The sequence below is a fragment of the Terrapene carolina genome, unplaced genomic scaffold, assembly GCF_002925995.2.
Source record: "Terrapene carolina triunguis isolate 2854851 unplaced genomic scaffold, T_m_triunguis-2.0 Scaffold132, whole genome shotgun sequence".
Classification (NCBI taxonomy): domain Eukaryota; kingdom Metazoa; phylum Chordata; order Testudines; family Emydidae; genus Terrapene; species Terrapene triunguis.
The window spans coordinates 8631751-8648788 of NW_020664483.1; positions in this window are offsets into that span (position 1 = coordinate 8631751).

Consider the following 17038-nt stretch of genomic DNA (forward strand, 5'->3'; position numbering starts at 1 on the left):
AAGACACCAAGAGATGCACCATCCACCATGTCCCTAGATAAACTGTTCCAATGGTTATTTACCCTCACTTATAAATGTGCACTTCATGTCCAGTCTGAATCTGTCTAGCTTCAAATTTGAGCCATTGGATCTTGTTCTGCCTCTTTATACTAGATTACAGCCCTCTACTATGAAAAGTCTTGTCTCCATGTAGGTACTTACAGGCCATCAAGTCACCTCTTAACTTTCTCATTGGTAAGTTAAATAGACTGAGCTTATTAAGTCTTTCACTGTAATGTAGTTTTCTCAGACCTCAAATTGTTCTGGTAGCCATTTTCTGAATCCTTTGCAATTTATCATCCTTTTTGAAATGTGACGCTCAAGAAAGAAATCTTGGAGTCATTGTCGATAGTTCTCTGAAAACATCTGCTCAATGTGCAGCAGCAGTCAAAAAAGCAAACAGAATGTTGGGAATCATTAGGAAAGGGATAGATAATAAGACAGAAAATATCATAATGCCTCTATAAATCCATGGTACTCCCACATCTTGAATACTGCATGCAGATCTGGTCGCCCCATCTCAAAAAAGATATGTGGGAATTGGAAAGGGTACAGAAAAGGGCAACAAAAATTATTAGGGGGTATGGAACAGCTTTCATATGAGCAGAGATTAATAAGACTCAGACTTTTCAGCTTGGAAAAGAGACGACTAAGGGGGGATATGACTGAGGTCTATAAAATCATGACTGGTGTGGAGAAAGTAAATAAGAAAATGTTATTTACTCCTTCTTATAACACAAAAACTAGGGGTCACCAACAGCGGTACAAGTACAATCCATTTCTTACTGGTACAGCACCAGCTAAGGGGGGGCATGTGCCCTCCACATGTGACCCTCCATGTGACTCCTCCCCGCCCTGCCCCCAGCCTGGGGCCCCCAGGCTCTTCTTGTCCCCCCCCCATGCCCCCCCCCCCCCCCCCACCCCGGGGGGGGGGGGGGGAAGAGATTCCTGCTGCGTCAGAGACTTCAGAACCGCAGTGGGGAAAGGAGCAGAACGTGGGGCTGCTGGGCAGCCCCACGCCGCCAGCTCCTCTGGCAGATGTACCGCCCCTGCCCTTCCACAGAGCTGCGTCTTCTCCATCTGTACAACAGCAGCTCCCCCTCCCCTGCGAGGACAGGGCTGGGGGCAGTACAGCCGCCGGAGAACCTGCCAGTGTTCTGCTCCTGTCCCCGCTGCCCCTCCTAGTGAGGAAAGGAGCAGAATGCCAGCAGCTCCTCCGGTGGCGGTACCAGCCCTCTTTCCCCAACAGCCTTGTCCTCCGGTCGGGCTGCTACTGTACAGACAGAGGAGACGGAGCTCCGTGGAAGGGCAGGGGGTGGGGGCGGTACAGCCACCGGAGGAGCTGCCAGTGTGGGGCCACCGGCTCCTCCTGTATCTTTCCGGTACGTCATACCAGCTCTAAATATCTTGCAGGTACAGTGTACCGTACCATACTGTACCACCCTACTTGCACTGCTGGTCACCAAATGAAATTAATAGGCAGCCGGTTTAAAACAAACAAAAGGAAGTATTTCTTCACACAACGCACAGTCAACCTGTGGAACTCTTTGCCAGAGGATGTCGTGAAGGCCAAGACTGTAACAGGGTTCAAAAAAGAACTAGATAAATTCATGGGATGGACAGGGATGCTAAAACATGCTCTGAAGTGTCCCTAGCCTCTGCTTGCCAGGAGCAGGGAATGGGTGAAAGGGAATGGATCACTTGATGATTGCCTGTTCTGTTCATTCCCTCTGGGGCACACCGCATTAGCCACTGTCAGAAGACAGAATATTGGGCTAGATTGACCAGTGGTCTGACCCAGTATGGCCGTTCTTATTGAAGGTGCTCAGACACCACAGTGATGAGCATGGTAAAAAGAACCTGAAGAGAAGGGAAGAGAAGAGAAGAGAAGAGAAGAGAAGAGAAGAGAAGAGAGTGATGCCTGCAATATGGTGTGATGGGTTGCCCCCCCTTCTGGGCCACCTGACGTACTGGGATACCACTGAGCCCGCCTGTTCCCCCAACCTGGGCTCCCTCACCCTGTCCTGCTAAGCCAGGCCCTCAAGCCTCCTCTAGCACACACATGGGTAGGGCCACACCCAGCTGCAGAAATACACAGCTGCTGAAATCAGTAGTGCATGGGAAGGCTTTCAGCTAAGGAATTGCACAGCATTCAAGTGAACTCCCCCTCTGGAGAGTAAACCCAAAATTGTATTGTCTTGCGTTGCACAGTGAACTGTACAGCATAAGTTAATTGATATTCGTCCTCTCCCTCAACATGGAGAGAGATATGCACAGCTTCCCTGCCCCCACCCCCTCCAGTTATGAATTACACAAACTGGGTTTAAAACGAAATAAGTTTATTAAGTACAAGAGTAGATTTTAAGTAATTATAAGGGATAACCAACAGATCAAAGCAGATTACCTTAGTAAATAAACAAAACCTGCAAACTGATCTTAACACACTACGTATGTAGGACATAAATTTACAAATTCTCACCCTGAGTGATAAACTGGCTGGCAGACTCTTAAGGCAAAAGTCGCCTTGGCTTTCCCAGGTTTTCATACACAGGCTAAAGATCCTTCTAGCCTGGGACCATCACTTCCCACAGTTCAGTTCCTGTCCCTCAGGTGTTTCCAGGTGTGTGGTTGCAGGGAGAGTGAGGTCCCCCAATGATGTCATTGTCCCCCTTTTGTATCTTCTTCCCGCTCATTTGCTGTGACCTGGGTCACACAGTTCCCATTGTGTAGTGCTATCTCGGAGAGGTTTCCTGGGGTAATCCTTGTGCTTGTGTGCATTTCCTCAATAAGCCATTAACATTGTTTGGCCTTTTTACTGTTGTATCTGAAAGGCTGCTTGTGGGTGTTTTCAACCTCACAACATGTTTCAGTAAAACATACATAGCCAAACTTCATAACTTCACAAACCACAATAACAGATACAATCAAACAAGATATTAATGTCTAGCAGATCAAGACTTTTAGAATGATACCTCACAAGACATACTTTGTACAAAACATATCCTAATTACATGACAGTGGTGAATATTGGGATTTCAGGGTGTCACATATGTCTTAAACATTGCATTGGAAGTTTAATTCCTTGGCTCCTGAGGCAAGAGACAGTCTGGATCAATTACACCAAAGTGACTCTTTTGTGAGTAGTCAGCTTGAGAAAACTATTACCCAAGGATGCTTACTTCATGTAAACTCATCTTGTATCACTTCAGGTGCTTCTGAGGCCTTGTCTACACTGCCGGGGTAGGTCGACCTAAGTTACGCTACTCCAGCTATGTGAATAGCGTAGCTGGAGTCGATATAGCTTAGGTTGATTTACTGTGGTGTCTACACCACACTGCATTGATGGGAGATGCTCTCGCATCGACTTATCTTACTCTTGTCGTTCCGGTGGAATACCAGAGTCGACCAGAGAGTGCTCTGAGGTCGATTTAGCGGGTCTTCACTAGTCCTACTAAATCGACCCCCGCTGCATCAATTGCAGCAGTGTCGATCCCCGGTAAGTGTAGACATGACCTGAGTAGGCAAAGGCATACTTCACTATGTGGTTAAGTTCTTATAGTAGGAGAAGAAGAATGATGGGTCAATAGCATCCTGAAAGGGTTTGGTATTTGTGTTAGTTATAGAGTCGGAATCTGGTGTTTACTTTCCCTTTGCCCTTCTTTACACATCTTGTCTAAAAACTTCTTCCAGGAAGTAAGAGAAGCTTTGATGTTTTTCGGTAATTTGGAGATCAACTTGTTTTGCAAGCAAAGTTGTGCAAATATTGGATTTTTCAATTCACTGGGAATTCTAAGAAACAAAATAAAAATTGTTTGGGTCAAAAAAAAATGTCAACAAAATCAAAACATTCCATTTAGAGTTCATCCATTTGAAAGTGTTTTTGGTGTTTTTTTTTTAAGTAAAATTAAAGGAAACTTTGGGGGGAAAAAAGACTCAAGCTTTGAACCAAAAAATTGAAACATTTCATTTAAAAAATGTTGAAATAAAATTTTGATGTTTTGGGGAATATTTTTGTGTCTTTTTTTCAAGTGAAACAATTCAGGGAAACCGACATGAATTGAAGAAAAGTTTTGGTGTTGCTGAATCTGCATTTTTCAGCAAAAAAAAAAGTTTGGCTGAAAAATTTCACCAACCTCTAATTGTAAAGTTGCATGAACCACTCACACGGACAGCATAATGCTACACCCCAAAGGGGAGTTACCTGTGGGAGGGCATGCTGACTAAACACATCTCTCTTGAGGGTTCTGCCAGGGATTAGAAGAGATGCTTTAAAATGTGCCAGAGGCTCCATTGGTGAGGCTACGTTGTACACATGCTGAACTAGAGCGTCCTCCAGCTGGCCTAGCCATGGACCTCCCTTGGCCAGCACTACTCACACTTTGGGTAATGCTGGTTCCCTGAAGTGTCTCAGGAGTGAGAAGGTTACATTTGCTTGCACCTCAATGGCACACCTTCCAAAAGCAGAGCACCAAGGCCCCAGCAGAAGGTAAATGCCTAAAGGTGGGTATCCAAAGCTTGACCTGCTTTTGAAAGTGTCAGCCTCTGTGTTACAATTTATCCATCTGTCAATATACTGACTGGGCCAGATCCTCAGCTGATGAAAATGGATGCAACTCTACTGTCTTCAGTGAAGCTATGGCAACAGAGGATCTGGCCCACCTACCTCACAGGGAAATTGGGAGCAATAATGTTTTCAACCTTTGGAAGAGGAAAAGCAAGCATTGCTATTTCTGTATTCACACTCTTCCTTCTATGGCCACATTTTCTTAGAGGTCTTTTTTTTCTAAACTGCCAGAATTTTTCAGCTGCTCCCAAACAGCTCACCACAATGGTTTCTGCTTCCGTCATCATGATCTCATAGCAAATCCCCCCCAATGGCACCACCCCATTTCCCAAGCATTGGTCATATTCAAATAACCTCATCTAAGGACTAACAACCGGCTTTGCACATCAATCTGGATTATTCGGAATCCCTTTTTCAGTTGGCTGCACTGTATTAAAGGGTACTCTGTCTACTCCAAATCCCTTTGAAAAACTAATTTGAATTGTTAACCAGCCCAACAGAGTTAGAATTCGAATCATTACTTCCTAGTCTGCTTTTCTACTATGAGGCACTGCCTAATAATCCATTCTTTTACAAAGATCAAAGACCCATTCCCTTCCAAAATCATAGACCTTGACGTTTGACAACCTGTCCAATTACCCCTTAAAAGATTTTTAAGGTGCCCAACCCTACTGTCTTCCCTCTGGCCTAACTCCCATCGTCTTCAGGGGGATATGATCTGAATAGGAGGAAGAGATGAACGACGATTCTAGAGAACATCTGATGACAAATACAGCAAATTCTCACTTCACTAAACCTCAGACCGGCTAATTGTGATAAAGGACCCCGCCGTCTCACCACATTCAGCAGCAAAGATTTACTAGCTGAGAGCCGTAGTGAGGTCTCTCATTACTAAAACTGTATTCCTTGTACAAAATATGCATTTACTAGTGTGCCGTGAAGTCCTGCCATAAATAATTACAACTAAACTACACGTGACAACTGAATTGTGAAGCTGTATCCTGGATTCTGTTTTTTACTGCAGGGCTTATTTTCTTTCACCCTGATTGAGGAAAGCATTCCCATTCGGAAAAGCATCACAAACAAATAAAACACGTAAATGTGCGCTTAACTTTATGCACATGCTTGACTGCCATTGGAATCAATAGAATTTAAGCTCAGAATTAATTGCTTTCCTAAACTGGGGCCTTATTTGCTAATTCACAAACTGTGCTAATCTGCACAGCACCTCTCCTGCTATAAATGCACATTAGCGAGGTTCCACTCCATGGACATTTCCCTGATAGTATCAGTTATTCCATTTGATTGCTTTATAATATTATTCAGTATTGGAGCTTGCTGTTTACTTAGTTATGCAAGAGAGACCGGCTGGCTGGGCATCATCAGTGAGGGCTCCAGGTCTCTGGGACTTGCTCCCCCATGCTCTGAAGCAGCGCAAATTGTATGATCTGGGCACAATGTATTTGTGTTCCGAGAGTAGTGGGTGGTGGGGCAGCGGGAATTAAGGAAACTGTCTTGCAGCTTTGATTTATTGGCAGGCTGAGCTAATTCACTATTTGAATATGATTTTTTCTGGCTGCTGGGTACCTACCATTTGCCCCTGTAATTCTAATGAAGTGTTATGGCCCCCAGAGCTTTTTGCCTGGACATTTCTTATTGGTGTTATGTAAATTGAATAAATATTGTAGGGGCATATTCTGTCTGGCCCTTACACACCCCTGGCTTCACAACTCCGTGGCCACAGTGGGACTCGGGTGGGAATCAGGCAACTCACCACATCACAGTGTGTAAGGGCAGTACCTTGAGCCTGTGACCAGCATGCCAGAGAGCTCGGGAAGGCAGAACGCCTCTGTGGAGAACCCTGCCATGAGTACACAACGCTAGCGTTCTACTGGCTGCCAATTGCCGTCTGGGTGGAGTTTAAAATGTTGCTTTTAAGCTACAAAGCGCTAAATGGGCTGGATCCAGCCTACCAGGGAGCTCCTCTGTCCTCCATGCCAGCCTGCTGCAGAAATGCTCAAGCTGGCGCTTCCTCAGGGTATGTCTACACAGCAACTAGACACCCATGGCTGGTCCATGCCAGCCGACTCTGGCTTGCGGGGCTGTTTCATTGCTGTGTAGATGCCCCTGTGTAGGCTGGAGCCCGAGCTCTAGGACCCTGCCAGGTGAGAGGGTCTTTTATGGTTCTTTAAATTCAAAATACCGTAGAACCTCCATTTGATGAACTCCAATCGTACAACCGACCAGAGGCACCAGAACCCGGGGTGGGAGGGCACTTTTAAAACGGGGAGCACCATGCCTGTCCACTTTTTAACATGGGTGTTGTTTGGGGGGCAGGGGGCTGTGTTGTCCCCCCCAAACTGCAAGCCTTGGGCAGGCAGGAGCGGTGCCAGTAGGGGCTGCGCTTCGTGGCAAGGGAGCTGATCAGCTCTCCCGCCACGAAGCGCAGCCCCTGCCCATGGTGCCAATCTCTTACCAGTGGAGGGCTGAGCCATCCCTTGCCATGAGGCTCCACCCCTTCTCCTCTTCTCCCCCCCATCCAAGGCCCCACCCCCTGGCCAAACCAGAATCCAGAGTTGGGGCATGGTAAGAGCTGTGTAGGGAGCCTGGGACACTGTGGGGAGCCCTGGACCCTCCACCTGCCTTGGGTGGCACACCCCGGGGGGTGGGGACATGGGCTGGAGACTTCTCTCAGGAAACCCAGCCCCCCGTCCAGGCTGCTCTCGGGCACTCCAGCTTCCATCTTGACCAGGGGGTTGGGCCTTGGGGGAAGAGAAGGAGCATGGAGTGGGGCCATGGAGAGGGGCAGGGGCATAGGGGGAAGAGGAGGAGCAGAGGTGGGGCCGAGGAGGGGGTGGGGCCTCAGGGAGAAGAGGAGCAGGGACAGGACCCCAGAGAGGGGCGGGGCTTCATGGCCCTCCACTTCTACCAAGGTTCTGGCGCTGAACAATTTTTTCCCTGGGGATACGGGAGGATCACAAAATAAAAGTGATGCTGATGAAGATCAAGTTGACATCTCTTCACGTCCCGAAATTGGTTTGCACTGGTTTGAAGGGCAAGAAAGCAATTCAGTGCACCATATTGCAATTTATGTACCAGATTTACGTAATCTCGAGATTTAGGAACTCCTCAATCCCCAATTAGTTCATAAAATAGGGATTCTCCTGTAATAAGTAAAATACATAGCACGTCTCGCTGAGGACCATGGAAAGTCAGCTACTCATTGTTGCCAACTCTTGTGATTTTATCACAAGTTCTCCTCAGCCCTGGAGTCAACTGATCACATGAGAATCTCTGCTTTGCTTTTTTTTAAAAAGGATTATTGGCCAAAAAGTTGCAGAGAAAAGCTTGGCAGGTGACCCAAGTGCACCATAAAGGCTCAAAAGCTTGAAGGCACATAAAAAGGCGGGAGTTTTATTATCTTTTAAAAATCTCATGATTTTTAAGCCAGTCTCATGATACTTTGGGACCAGACTCCCGATTTTTGAAAGTTTGGGGTTGGCGAGACTAGCTACTGTCATTAACGTCAGCCCTTAAATGCTTAAATGTTGTGGGTGAAATCCTGACCCCATTAAATTCATTAGCAAAACTTCCATTCACTTCAGCAGAACCAGGATTTTACCTGGTAGCTGTTTTTTCAAGCTGTAAAGCAACGTGCTTGGAAGCAGGATCAGGATCTCTGTCTGTAGCATATTGAGTAACTGCTACCTGCTACCACCTACATTATCACGAACCATTTTGCTCCTCTATCCCAAACCCAAACTCCTTATACACTTTCCCTTCCATTCATGCTCCCATAATCCAATAATTCTGATTACAATTTCATTACAAAGAAGATAAAAGAAAACATACATCACCCACTCCACTGGGAAGAGTGAGCTATGGTCACAAGCAGCTAATGGGTGTAGAAACGTCTTGTATTCTTAGAAGACATTTCAAGTGTTCCTCCCCCCAAGAATTCACATGTGTTAACAAAGTAATAATGAGGAAGTTAACATATATTGCTAGTGAACTAGGAAGAACAACTGCAGATAGGTGCATTGCTGAGTGGCAGGGAAGAGAATTGAGAAGATGTTGCAGAAAAGACACTTCAAAGCTAGTCTTCGTTTAAAGTTCTGTTCTTCCAGAATATGAAATTAACCTATTGTACTTTATCACAGAGGTTTACAAAAGCTACTGAAACAATCATATATAAGAAGAATGGATGGAAAGAGTGAACTCTTAAAGGCAAATTTTGAGTAGATCAGGTTCACTGAATGAGTTGACTGTATAACAAGTAAAAAAGGGAATTGCATCTATGATACAATGCATTATCCAATCTTTGTTTTGAATGACAATTTGACAGTACAACATATAAAAATACTTCTCTCTAAGAAAGCTTTAATTGGCAATTATCACCAGTTTTTCCACTAAATAACAATTCCATATGTGCAAACTACTTTCAGTTTAATTTCAAGCTAAATCAGGGTAACAAAATATTTTCCTTTCTTATATATAATTGGATGCTAAAGCAAATGTATAATAGCAAGACACAAGTACACCAATAAAAGAGGGATGTCAAATAATAATGCAAACAGAAGGTAAGAGAAGTGTACACTGGGATACAAAAATACTACTGGCAAAATCTAGAAGCCCTTACTCAGTCAAACCTCAAGTTTTGTCTTGAATAAAGACTTCAGGATGTGGTCCAAAAAATGTATACTGCAAAAAACTATGGAGCAAATTCCTCCAGGTGCTGTGAAGCAGACATAATGTTCCCTCAAACATAAAAGTGTTATTCATGTGCCCCCACATCCAGTTAAAACCACTACTACCTAATGTCCTTTGCACAATCTATTCCTAAAGGGCTAAAGGACAGATCCAATACTCTTGGAAGTCAATGGAAAAACTCCCATTGACTTTAATGAACATTGGATAAGGCCTTAAATCCTAAAGTTCTCACTCAGGCAAAACTCCTATTAACTTTGCTGGGAAATCTATCTATGTCGTGGCTAAGGGATGCAGGATTTGTCCTTAGGATGGGATGAATTTGTATGGGAGCTGTTCACAGAGCATCTTGTTGGGTCAGGAAGTGTACATGTGTAAACAAATGGGCCAGGTCCCTTGATCCATAAGCCTTGTCCCATTATGCTTCCCTTTGATGGTACCTGTTGGGCAGTGTTTCCCAAACTTGGGACGCCGCTTGTTTAGGGAAAGCCCCTGGTGGGCCGGGCCGGTTTGTTTACCTGTCGTGTCCGCAGGTTCAGCCAATCACTGCTCCCACTGGCCAGGCCATTGGGGGCTGCGGGAAGTGGCACAGACCGAGGGACGTACTGGCCACCACTTCCAGCAGCTCCCATTGGCCTGGAGCAGCGAACCACGGCCACTGGGAGCCGCGATCGGCCGAACCTGAGGAAGTGGCAGGTAAACAAACCAGCCCGGCCCGCCAGGGGCTTTCCCTAAACAAGCGGCGTCCCAAGTTTGGGAAACACTGCTGTTAGGGAAGGTCTGTATAGCAATTTCTGCATGTTTCCTGGGAAAGTCAGAGATATCAGGGCCATCCTCTGCTATGTGTACCAGTATCGCAACAGGCAAGTGCACAGTTATACAAGTGTGGGCGTACAAACCTTCTCAGCCAGGATTTGGACCATAAATCTGTATGGTACCATGCAAATGTGACAACTGCCATCCTGGCTGACACGCTGGGTATTGAATGGGTGACCTCCAGAGCCAAATGCATAAGCTCTAGCTGAAGGCTGCAACAACTGCTACCCCCTTGCAGAGTGGCACAGAGAGGGACCTGAAACATGCTCTCCAGTGGGTTACACAAAGACAAACTCCCTATGGGGTTAATTAGCCTCTGTTAATGCAGGGGGGCTCAAACTGCCCAGAAGGGATTCACCCCCAGGAAGGCAGGAGTAGTTTGCCCTGCTCCCTGCCCTCAAGGGTTCTGCTTGGGGAAGGAAGCTTTAAACTTCAGCCTAAGCTACACTAAAGCCCAACCAGTGGAATCTGTCCAGGGGAAGCCCTAGAATAGCAAATCTTCAGCCACCCTGTCCATACCTTCACCTCAGCCAGTGCTGCCCTGTGGACGCTCTCGGTGAAAGAGAATGTGTGAACATCTCCAGGTTAGCTTTCTGCCACCAGGAACCCTGGTTTACCATAGCAGAAGCCAGCCCAATTCAGGACTGAACCCATCCCTATAAATGTCTGCTGCATATAGCCCAGAAAATATCTCCATTTGAATTAGCGAGTGCCAACAAAATACAAAATGATGAAGCCTGTTCCAGCTAGAGGAAGGAGAGCCAACTGATGCATTATCCCCGGCCCACTGATTTCTTCAGCAGCAGCAGCAGTCTTAGCATGAGAAAGGGCTTCTTGCCTGCCACTTACAGTTCCAGAGGTAGACTGCTGCAATGGTAGTCTCCTAAAGATAGACTCCAAAGTGATCGTAAGTTACTTCTCAGCTGGTAATGCTCTGCATAAACATTTAAATTATTTACATTGTGTAGAAGTCTAAGTAGCATTTTGTAAACACTAGAAAAGCCCTGCTTATTTTCAATGTGAATTCTGACAGCTGTAATAATTGATCCTCAAAGAGACAGGGCAAGGAAAGCACAGACACAGAATGGATAACTCCCATACCCCGTGTCTTATAACAAGGGATTTATTCCTTCTATATCTCCAAAGTAATGCAAAAAAACAGGAAAACACTTTTTCAAAGCCAAATCAGCTCACTCTCTCCCTGTCTGTCTAGTGGGACCATGAAGCTTCTGCCCCAGGAACGCTACTCACATTTCCACTTGAATGTAGATTTCCCGGATTTTGTCTTATCTTTGGAGATGTATTCGAAATAGATCCCTTATAGCACCCAATGCATGTGTTTTGTGTATGCTTCCCCTGTCCTGCCATTTTGAGTGTCTACTGCAGCCCCTGCTTTGATTTAAGCACCATTGTGTATTTGCTATTTGGATATCCTAGTTGTGCAGTATAAGGGCCCGATCCTTCTAGCCTTACCCAGGGAAAATCTCCCATTGACAGAAAGTCGGATTTGGCCTTTCTTGGGCCTTCCTTTGGGACAGGCCTGATAATGGAACAGTAGACAACTGAACAAAATATTTTTGAAATTTGTTTTCTTTTCTGCTTATTTTCAATCTCTAATTTATCCTCCGAAAAATTACAGAGTAAGAACTTGCTTCAGTTATGCCCATTAGCTCACCCTTTGACCATCATAAGTAATATCACTCCGTGGCAACCACAGAAGGCTATTAAAGGGCAACCAACATCCCACCTCCCAAAACACGTCATTATAGGCCATATATTTTATGTGCTGGGAAGCCGTAATACAATACCAGGGAGAGCACAGTCACTTCAGTCGGCTACATTTCAAGCTACTATGTGACATATAGGAAGATCAATGCACATAAACCCCAGTGATCAGAAAAGGGCATTTAGCCGGCTGTTGGTGACACTCAGAGGGGAAAATGTATTAGTGTATTTGACATCTACTTTAGGCCCCCTCAGTATGTATGGCTAGGTCTACACTACCCGCCTGAACTGGCGGGTAGAAATCGATCTCTCGGGGATCGAATTATCACGTCTCGTCGGGATGCGACAATCGATCCCCGAATCGACGCTCTTACTCCACCAGCAGAGGTGGGAGTAAGCGCCGTCGACGGGGAGCCACGGAGGTCGATTTTGCCACTGTCCTCACAGCGGGGTAAGTCGGCTCTGATACGTCGAATTCAGCTACGCTATTCGCGTAGCTGAATTTGCGTATCTTAAATCGACCCCCCCGCGTAGTGAAGACCTGCCCTAAGTGACATCAGTGTGTCTCCCTTAGACTCGTCCCCACTTACAGACTGCAATGCACTCCTTATATGTTGCTCCTGGGTCAGGTCCTTTGAGCATCTCTCTCTTGCACAGAATTCAGTAGCTGAGTTTATAGAATAGTAACCAGATGGGTTTTTTTTTTTCAAATTAAACGTTTTGGTAGCAAATACAGTAAAAGGAAATAACTTGGTTCACATAAGTTACTTTTTGTTTTGAAGTCAACTTAGCGCTGAGCTTTAGTAGTAATGGCACATCCCCTTCCCAACAGGAGCAGAAGCTCCTGCTCGGTAACTACTGGAATATTCCTCAAGTGGCTTAGCCTCCGCTTTGAAATAACGACACTCTCTGTGACCACAGGTTCAAATTTTAGCTGGGTTAACTCAGTCCTTCATACTGCCAAGTTAGGAAAATGCAGGTAAGACTCCTGCAATGCTGTATGAATACTATCTCGACGCTAGTCTGGCTCCTGGGCGAAGTCTACACGAGAAACCTATGCTGGTGCAGCAGTAATGGTTAGGGGGGTGATTTGGTTTCTGCATTTTTATACTAGCAAAAGCCCTAGTGTAAACACAGTTTTACCAGTAAAAAAAAGTGCTTTTGCTTATTTCAATTAGGGAACTGGTATAAGCTATAATGGCAAAAGCACTTTTTCCATGGTATAAGCTGTGACCCTCACTAGGAGGGTTTGCCAGTATAGCTATACCAGCCAAGCTTTTCTAGTGTAGACTACCACTGAATCAGAGCGACTTCCTTTAGTGCATTAAGTAATCTGAAATCCATACTTGCCCATTCCTGATGTACCCCATTGAGTCACTCTACTGCATAAGCCCACACCTACACACAGAATTGAGTAGGGGCTAGTCTAATTTCTAGTAGTCTAATCCTACAAGGTGATTCAACAGTCAGTAATATCTTTCAAGTATTTCAGTAGGTTACCAGAGCATGGCCTTTCATCATAACTGAATCCGTGTTGGCTGTCCTTAATGCAAGTGGGCTTTTCTAGGTGTTTTCCCATCCCATCCCTTAAGAGTTTCCAAGATTTCCCGCACAGACGATGTTTCCTTGATATTTTGCTGACTTACAGAATTGTTTGCTACTCTCCTGTGCTCTGAACTCTCTCAAATATAGTGAACTTTTAAAAATGGACATTAACAGGTGCACAGCTTCCTGGGAAACTGGCTTTAATGATGGTAGATGCATGTCAGCCAGATCCGAGCTTTTGTCTTGTAAAGAACCATTTGTCTTATAAAACCCATTCCCGCTTTGCAGTAGGCGCTGTGTGTGCGTGGGGGGGGGGGGGGCTATTCCCACCATGAGACTAAAGTAGCAGTTGGGAAGCAGCCTGACTGTGCAGAGGCGAAGAGCATTTATTATCCACCGCCCCTCAAGAACTCACCAGTGCACTGTTTTATGCAGAGTGCAATGGACAAAAAGTCTGCGCCAACATACATTACAAACAAGTAGACATGTTATCCTGCTAACAGGACATATAAGCAAAGGGGTTTGAGCCCAATCCAAAGCCCATGAAGGTCAATGGGAATCTCTCCATTGACTCCCCTGGGATTTGGATCAGATCCTTACAGAATAGTTAGAAAAATGGGATTAATTTTATAAACTAATTAACATTTTGGTCTCAGCATCAGATCAACCATGTTTGCACCTGCTCCTTATTTTACTGTCAGTTACAAAGGCTTCTGTTAACATAAAGCAAATGAGGCACAAACAGGAGGGAATGTATGCTAATCAGCAAAGAGGTGTTTAGCATGCAACTGTGAGTGCAAAATGTGTGCAATTGTGGGTGCAAATTTTCTTCACTGCATGTTTTGAAAATCTGATTTTGAGGCACAACTGCCCATGCAAAATCCCCTATTTCCCATGACACTAGTCACTCACTTCACTCTCGTGAAAATGTTCCTATTCATTTGGACAGAAAAATTACATCTTTCTACAAACAGACAGCCCAATTCTGCCCCCCTGTGCAAAAGCCCAACCTCATGGGCCTGCACAGCCAATCAACATGGGGGCCAAGGGAGATACAATCCTTTCTATTCCATGGCTGGAGCATCATCTGTGCCTGCTGAAACCCTTCTGCACTCAGTGGGTTAGGCCATCGCAGTCCCAAATGCTTGGAACTCAGTGACCATGACCTCCCCTGATGCTTCCTCAGAGAGTGCAACTATGGAACATAACTCAGTAGCGTGTAGGCACACAGAGCTCAGAGCACATATCCAGGTATGGCTCCGCCACAGCCTTCTCCCTTCCTCTACATAACAGTGGGCTACATTTAGGCCCTTTGCATTTAAGTCAAAGATAAAATTCCTGTTTTATTTTAATGGGCACAGGACCAGGTCCTTGGAAGCGCAGGGGTGGGGGGGGGAAGGAGAGGATTGGGCTCTAAAAAACACATCCTTTCAATATTTTTGTTGATATCTATTTAGATTTTTATATAGAAATCAATAATACCACTTTTGAACTAAGAACATTTAGCCTTAAGAACATAAGAACTTAAGGCCATACGGGGTCAGACCAATGGTCCATCCAGACCACTGTTCTGTCTTCTGACAGTGGCAGGTGCCAGATGCTTCAGAGAAAATGAACAGAATGGGGCAATTAATCGAATGATCCATCCCCTGTCATCCAGTCTCAGCTTCTGTCAGATAGAGGTTTAGAGACACCCAGAGCATGGTTTGCATCCCTGGCCATCTTGGGTATGAGCCATTGATGGATCTATCCTCCATGAACGTATCTAATTCTTTTTTTAACCCAATCACTCTTTTGGCCTTCACACCATCCCCTGGCAATGAGTTCCATAGGTTGACCATGCTTTGGGTGAATAAGTACTTCCTTATGTTCGTTTGAAACCTACTGTGTTAATTTCATTGGGTGACCCCTGGTTCATGTGTTATGTGAAGGGGTAAATAACACTTCCTTATTCACTTTCTCCACTCCATTCATGATTTTACAGACCTCTGTCATATCCCATGTCAGTCATCTTTTTTCTAAGATGAACAATCCCGGTCTTTTTAATTTCTCCTCATATAGAAGCTGTTCTATACCCTTAATCAATTTTGTTGCCTTTCTCAGTACTTTTTCCAATTCTAATACATCTTTTTTGAGATGGGTTGACCAGAACTACACACAGTATTCAATGTGTGGGCATACCATGGATTTATACTGTGGAATTGTGGTATTTTCTGACTTACTTATCCCTTTCCTAATGGTTCACAACATTGTTAGCTTTTTTTGACTGCTGCTGCACATTGAGCAGATGTTTTCAGAGAACTATCCAGGATGGCTCCAAGATCTCTTTCTTGAGTGGTAACAACTAATTTAGACCTCATCATTTTGTATGTATAGTTGGGATTATGCAATGGGCTTTCCAATGTGCATTACTTTGCATTTATCAACACTGAATTTCATCTGCCATTTTGTTGCCCTGTCACCCAGTCTTTGTAACTCTTTGCAGTCAGCCTTGGACTTAACTATCTTGAGTAATTTTGTATCATCTGCAAATTTTGCCACATCACCCTTTTTCCAGATCTTTTAATAATAATAATAATCTTTATTAATATGTTGAACAGCACAGTACAGATCCTTGGGGGACTTCACTATTCATCTCTCTCTATCGTGACAACTGATAATTTATTCTTACCCTTTGTTTCCTAACTTTTTAACCAGTTACTGATCCATAAGAGGATCTTCTCTCTTATCCCATGACTGCTTAGTTTGCTTAAGAGCCTATGGTGAGGGACCTTGTCAAAGGCTTTCTGAAAGTCCAAGTACATTATATCCACTGGATCACCCATGTCCACATATTTGTAGCTCCCCCCACAAAGAATTCTAATAGATTGGTGAGGCATGATTTTCCTTTATAAAAGCTGTGTTGACTCTTCTGCAACACATAGTGTTCATCTATGTGTCTGATAATTTCTGTTCTTTACTACAGTTTCAACCAATTTGCCTGGTACCAAAGTTAGGCTTACCAGCCAGTAATTGCCAGGATTGCCTATGGAGCCTTTTTAAAAAATTGATGTCACATTAGCTATCCTGTAGTCATCTGGTACAGAGGGCAATTTACGCAATAGGTTACATACCACGGTTCATAGTTCTGCAATTTCATTTTTGAGCTCCTTCAGAACATTGGGTGAATACCATCTGGTCCGGGTGATTTATTACTGCTTAATTTATCAATTTGTTCCAACCCACCTCTAATGACACCTCAATCTGGGACAGTTGCTCAGATTTATCACCTAAATAGAATGTCTCAAGGTGTGGGAATCTCCTTCACATCCTCTGCTTTGAAGACTAATGCAAAGAATTCATATAGTTTCTCCGCAATGGTCTTGTCTTCCTTGAGTGCTACTTTAGCACCTTGATCATCCATTGGCCCCTCTGATTGTTTGGTAGGCATCCTGCTTCTAATGTACTTTTAAAAAATGCTGTTAGTTTTTGTGTCTTTTGTGTCTTCAAATTCTTTTTTGGCCTGCCTAATTATACTTTTGCACTTGACTTGCCAGAGTTTATGCTCCTTTCTATTTTTCTCAGTAGGAGTTATCTTCCTATTTTTAAAGCATGTCTTTTTGTTTCTACCTGAATCTTTTACTCTTTTTTTAGTTACTGTAG